At 37.7% G+C, this 6,930-nt stretch overlaps 1 long non-coding RNA gene across 1 annotated transcript; it reads left to right on the top strand.

The window, feature by feature from the left end:
• Positions 1 to 1,388: 1,388 nt before the first annotated feature.
• Positions 1,389 to 5,674, top strand: LOC140951514 (uncharacterized). Its single transcript, XR_012167299.1, has 3 exons — positions 1,389 to 1,488; positions 1,891 to 1,955; positions 5,230 to 5,674. It is a non-coding gene; the product is annotated as an uncharacterized lncRNA (long non-coding RNA).
• Positions 5,675 to 6,930: the final 1,256 nt, after the last annotated feature.

Genomic DNA, 6,930 nt, shown 5'->3' with positions numbered 1-6,930 from the left:
CATGTGGACCCCCCACCCCCCCCCCCCCCCCCCCCGCAGTCCCCCCTCATTCAGACCCTCTCTATTCCATGCAAAATCCTCTCATTTATCGGTCCAAGGAAACAGTAGTGTTTAACTGGTTTTTTAAACTCAACTCAATTTAAAAATTTCAAATCTAAAATTATGACACCGGTTTCAAACTTCACGGAGTCAGATTACTGATTAGAATACTATGTTCCAAAATTTGCGTCATTTTAAATTTTGACTTAGTGAAATTCTACTAGGAACCACTAATTAAAACCTACTATCTGGCGTCAGATAAAGGCTTAATCGGTCTTGGAATGATTTTTATTCATTGTTTTAAATTGCCAACTAGTAGAATGAGTTGATTTTTTTGCTAACCCGGTTTTTCATCCAGGTATACATATACAAGATATATTAATATTAAAAGACCTGGTAACGGGAAAAAAATGCAGTAAGCCCATATATTAAATTGTTGTAATAGCGTCATTGGTGATTAGAGAAGTAAAGCAGACCTAACAAACAAACTTAATCAATGGGATTTAGATATTAGCCCTTTCTCGAATCGGCATCACGACGAAAGTTACGTTTCGTTTATCCGTACGGCGGTTTTCTGTGACTGTTTCCTTGTTGTTTATCATAAATTAGGTACAGCTGTAATCAAAAGTAAAACTGGGTTATGTCAGACGATTCTTTAGGTCATTAACTATCTGGGAGAAAAGTAGCAATTATATTTAGATTTTTTTTACCTTGGTAACCCCTTTTTTATTAAATGTGCTTTCTATATCGCCTGGTAGATATTGTCATTTATTTACTGAAATGTATCGTGAGCGGCGATCATCTGTATACGTGGTTTATAAAAGAAAGGGAAAAAGTCTAAAAAAGGAAACGGAAAAACAGAAAACAGAACAAACAAACAAACTTAATGCCACAATTTAGATCATCTAGCAAAGTAAACTTAAACTTGAAAAGATAAACCTCCGGTATGAAACGAGGACCATTTAGTACAAGTACTTGCTGCAATCTGGATTGTCGATCAGACAAGATGACATAACTCATTTCTCCTTTCCACATAAAAGAACTCAATACGTCATCTGCTATATCTGTTGTCGGCTATATTTTTATTTTCTTCAACCCCGCTTTAAACACCCGTCGTCGGTATTGTTACGTTTGTGGCTAAACAACCTAATTAAATATTGGACTAGGATATTGCCTCTCGCCCTGCAGGGACCGCTTTGAGGTTCACTTAGTGAGAACAATGTGTGTCGAGAAGTGTCTTTATCAGTTGTTATATCGGCTTTTGCTATTAAGCAATCAATTCGGAGCACATTGTTTGAGGTAATGACTCCGAATGTAGCATAAAAGGAGCTTGCAACATTACGTACTAGCCGTCTGATGGAATTGTAGAAAGCAGTACGTTACTGATCCAGTAATAAGGCTGTTGGCAAGTTTTCGAGCATCAAGTCTTCGATCGAATTCACGAAACAGGTATTTTGTAACTAATCTGTACAAAACTACAAAATGAAAGACTAACCTGAGCATCATGCGATAAGTAATCCGATTTTCATTTAGGACGGGAGCATATTTCATGACTTGTTCAATGTGCAAGATGTTCCTTTTTCATGGGCACACGCTATATTTTAATAATTCTTGAAATATCAGAATATCACAAAATTGATGACATGAAAATCCACTCGAGACAAGTCTTTTTTTTTAATTCAATGATTAATAATAATAATATTAACAGCAATTTATTATCATTTATAAAAATTAAAGCAATTCGTAAGTTTATTTTTGATCAATTTATATTTTTTTAAGATCAAACGATCGTAAAATCTCTTACAGAGTTCGTCGAGTGAGTAGTAATCAAAGCACCATTCTTTTTTTCAGTTTTTGTGCAGGCAAATATAGAGGTCGATGCTGCAAAACGTGGAAAATAGGATGTGTTTCTCAAGGTAACTACATTTACGTAATTTTTCAGTTTTATCAAAACACTGCAAGAGGTCATTTTTTTCCGTTTTTGATTCGTTTTGTTTGTTTGTTTGTTTGGTTTTTTTTTCGTGATAGCAAGAATAAATAGCATGAATTTCCAGCGCAATTTTGCATGATTAAAGGAGCTGTGTCACGAAATTCAACAAAATTAGGTATTACAAAATGCCCGTTAAATCCAAGAGAAACATAAAAATAACGGCCTAAAACTTTAAAGGAAGGTCAAAATAACACAACAGATACAACAGATGTCACGGATGGGCAAAACTGAAGAAGATTGAAACTTATTGGAAATAGGGTTTTTGGAAAACTGTTCAGCCTAACAGGTTTTCAAAGTTTATCTGTGCTGCTTGCAACTTCAAAAATAATGCTCAGGAGACATATTTGTTTGTCTCGAATCTCTGACTTTGTCATTTACATGTAATATCTTTGCTTACTTTAAGTTCCCTAGCGATTGAGGGCGAGTAATTGGCAAAATTAAACAAAATGAACTGGACTGCCGTGACACAGCCCCTTTAAGTTTAACAAAATGTCGGCCATGAGACTGTAGTAGACGTGTTCATGTTTTCTTCAAAGAATGCTTCTTTGAGTCTCCTCGAAACTATGATGCTTCTTAAACCGTCTACTTGAAGAATTGGAAAAGAAAGAATTTGAAAGTATTGAAATATATAAATCATAACATATTAATAACTCTTTCTCGATGTGATAAAATACTTGACCGTGGAAAAGCATGGAAAGTTTACCGAAGCCCAGGAATCTAAATAGGCCAGTGCTGGTAAAAAATGGAATTTAGCCCTTTTCGCACGGCTAGGTCGTTTTCGTCCCCATATGGAACGATGTATACATTCCTCTCTGGACCCATTTAGGTTTCAGTTTTAGTAAATAAATTGGTAAGCAATAACGTCACCAAAGATAGATCTTTCCAGTGATACCTCGTTTTGGATATTCTGACCAATCCTGACAGAGTGACGCTCACTAAAAAGGTAACATTTTGGGGAAAAATCCACTGTCAATTTCGCTGTTTACACACTACTCTTTGAAAATTAAACTTGTCATCCTTTCCTAAAAAGTTAGCCAGCCACAATTCCATGGAAAAGAAAGACGATAAAGTGGGCAACAAAACCGCAAATAAAGAAAAAAAAGGCAAAGGTAAAAAATAGAGCGAGAGAGAAAGATGGAAATAGATTCGTATAACAAAACAAAAAAACACATCCAAATTTTGGCTTTTGCCCTTGCGTGAATAACAAAAACACTGTTTAATTACGTCAGATTAGTCGAAAAATATGCCTTTTTTCTTGCAAAACTCATTTTTAGCCATTCTTATGCTAACTAGCCGAAAACCAGTCAAAAGAAGACGAATTGATGAAAAAATGCGTGTTTTTTTGCTACTCGCCGGCAGTCATAAAAGGGTTAAATAAAGTTACCAAAACTTGTTTCAAATTGGCCTTTATCCACGTAAAACAGTCAAATTTGCCAAATTCAGCAAGAAACAGGTTTGCAATGTGAAAAAGAAGCAGTTGCAATGTTTATTGTTATTAAGGCCTTAAATTCATGAGGAACAAGGCAAGTGACCGTATCAAAGTGTTAATTGCTTATATCCTGCACTTCATACGGGGAATTAAAAAATTTTATAAATATTTCGTATAATACTAAAAACGTCCTTTAATTTCACTCGGGTTATATCTTTTAAAACAGCTACAAAAGCATTGAAGACACGTCACTGATACTTCGGTCCCGTTAGATAAAGAAAGTGGCTCTGTCCTTACATCAATTAGCGCAGCAACCTTCCTCGCATAGCTAGCCGTCCCTTGCGGGGAACTGGAGACTCACCTGGTGGTAAATTACTGTGGCCCACAATACACTGTTTTCAGTATAGTGTAATGTGTAACCCCCTCAAAGCGGACTGAGGGGTATCACTGTTGAACAGTTTTATAAGTGTTCGCTGATTTTATGGGTCTGGAAAATCTGCGTGCCAGCGAGCCATGCGTCAGCAAGCCATGCGACTCGTGCGAGCCATGGGAAGAATGAAGCCTTAAATGAAGCCTTAAATGAAAAATGTTTCCTGCTTAGTTTCCTATGGGTACTGATGTAAGTTAGTTGCTGTAGCTAAAATAATATTTGCAGAATTAAGCAGTCTTGGTCAAATTTCATTTAAGGTTAAGCGCTGGCTAAGGTTAAACACTTATTCGTAACAGTTAGCATTCAGTTAATGTTTTCTGTATCGCTGTGGCTATATGCCCGGTAACCGGTCAAGGTGTTGAAAACACTAAACAGGGCACCCAACGACTGTTTTCTGTGAATGATCTGTTCGGAGATGCAAATATTGCCTAGAATTTTCTTTTGCTTGAAGACGACTAAAAATTTCTAGATGACCGTTCCATTCAGCTACAATTTTTGAAGCTTATCTAATAACTTTCCACGATTTTCTGAAGTTTAATTTCTCACGTTTTACTCCCCATTGGGGTAATTTTCGTAGAAAAAGGAAACCTAAAATTTTCGGATTCCAAAATGTTAGAGAGAGAGAGAATTAAGAAGAATCTCACTTTCGTAAAACGTTAAATTGCATCTAAAATTTTCCGGAAAATAATACTGAAGCCTTTGTAATTTCGAAAAGACTCTAGTGACCCTAGGATTAACCGAACAGCTACAAATTTTATAGCGTCGAAATAGAATGCATTTCTAAAGATCTAAAAGTACACTGGGTAACCTAAAAGGAGTTTTCAGTGTATTTAGGAGGAAACCTTCGTTGGGTGCCCCTGACTAAATGACCGGCAGTCTTGTATATTCTCGGTAAATTTCACATGTCATTTAGTGTTTTCAACACCTTGACCGGCAGTCAAGCTGAAAAAAGTTCTAAGTGTCACAAAACATGGTTTCGCTTTCTGAGCCCAGCGTAAACCAAAGGCTATTTTTGCTCAGAGATAAAGCAGTTCAGGATCGCTTGACTTTTCTTAATCGAAATATAATAGTTTGGTTTAGCTGGATTTTTTCGATTCGTGAAATTTACTGAGAATATGGGACTGCCGTTCATTAAAGTGTTTTGAAAACCTTGACGGCGATTACTGGCCACATAGCCACAGCGTTTCTGTATTACTGTATTTTGATTTTTTTCGTAATTTTTCCTATTCCTGACATGTTTCGCTGGCTCGCACTGTGTCCTAAAAAAGTTTGGACCATCTTTATACCATAGTAAAGCCTGGATTCGTTCCTGTAAACACCTATACTGTATTTCGTTTTCAGATTTCTTTTGGGTATTATTCTGATTATTGCCACTTTTGAATTGCGCCAAGCAGCGTCCTCCGCTATGTCCGCTGAACAAACGTTGGACGCATTTAAGCTAACAGATGGCTGCGACGCCCTCAAGGACCGGCTGCGATGTTTCCAGCATAAATATCGCACAATTGATGGAACATGCAACAATCTGTGTCGGATAAACCAAGGAGCTGCTTTCACTCCGCTGCGGCGTGTTCTTCCAAGTGAGTACGCTCCTGAAGAGCAACCTCGAAACTTATCAGTAACAGGCCATCCCCTTCCAAATACAAGGCGAGTAAGCAGGAGGATATTTCAAGGCTTCAATGGTGATGAATTTGGTATCCGACCAAATTTTACTCACGTAACAATGACCTGGGGTCAATTCATAGATCATGACGTCACTCTGACAGAGCTGACACCAAATATAGAGTGCGGAGATAATACAGCACCGTGCATTAACTCTGAGAACGGATGCATTGTAATCTCACTGGATGAACTGAATAATAACGAGAGATTAGAGTTTAACACCAGCGCAAATTGTATTCCTCTCAGAAGGTCCTTCAGAAGAAACGGTGAACAGGTAGGCTATAAGGGAGCTGTCGGTAAAAACAGTATGCGTAGCCAGTAGCTGATCAATGACTTAAAATCGGCGACAAACGCACCATCGCACGGAACACAGTTTGACATTGCTCTTGGAAATCATGCATTGCGCGCAACCTACAGATTAGTCACTAATCTGCTAGCAGATAACTAACCAATCTGTAGGTTGCAGTACAGAATTCCAAAATTACCTGTAGGCTCCTAGCCAATGAGAAAACAGATAGTGAGTACAATGTATAAGTAATCGGAAAGCTGAAACCTAGAAAAAAATGCACTTTTAATCAGGCGAATATTCGACCTCAGTGCAGACAAGTATTCTTTGTTTTCACAGTCACGCCATCAAAATTAAAAATCGAAACCATTATACAGAAAGTCCAGAATCTAGGAAGTAGAAGAAGATCAATATGCAAAAAGCCTCGCTAAAAAAATCAGGGCTGTACGACATTTCATGGTGAGGTATTCGAAAAATGTTTTACCCAACCTTATAAAGCCTTGTATGGAGACGCCATGCTGGTGTCCCTTTGAAGAGGCCGGAAACCGACAGAAATATCTGTTTTTGAATTTTGCCTCAAAAGCGTGAATTCACCGATTGAGGATTAAGGGAAGTTTAACTAAATAAGAAAAATCTAGGAAAAAAAACCGGTAACATTTTCAACCTACATAAGAGCTGTTCCGGCCGCCATGTAAATTCCGCGTCAAAAGCTTTGAAATTCAAGCGTCCTCTAAACGCACAACGAATAAGCCTTTCGAACCGATCATCTGTATAAATAAAAATGTTTAGCTGCTGTAATACCACATGAAAGTAAACGCTCAGAATAACTGATATTTTTTTAGTTTGAGTTTTGGTGACATCATGTGAAAACTGTGAAGAATTCTTTCACTGGGCCAGGTCAAAAGAGAGTGTTTTCATATGACGAGGGCGCGAAAGAAATAATCACCTTCAGTTTGATGCTCTTTCCTCTCTGCTGAAATAAGGGCCTGTTAACATGGAGGTGCGGGGCTCCAGATAGATGAGGTAACCCGTTTAGGTGGGTTACCCTCTTGTCCATGTAATTTCTCATTTTAAGTTGATCACGTTTACTTGTTAGG

This window comes from Porites lutea, chromosome 11, assembly GCF_958299795.1.
Source record: "Porites lutea chromosome 11, jaPorLute2.1, whole genome shotgun sequence".
Classification (NCBI taxonomy): domain Eukaryota; kingdom Metazoa; phylum Cnidaria; class Anthozoa; order Scleractinia; family Poritidae; genus Porites; species Porites lutea.
This window is presented reverse-complemented; position numbering and strand designations above follow the sequence as displayed.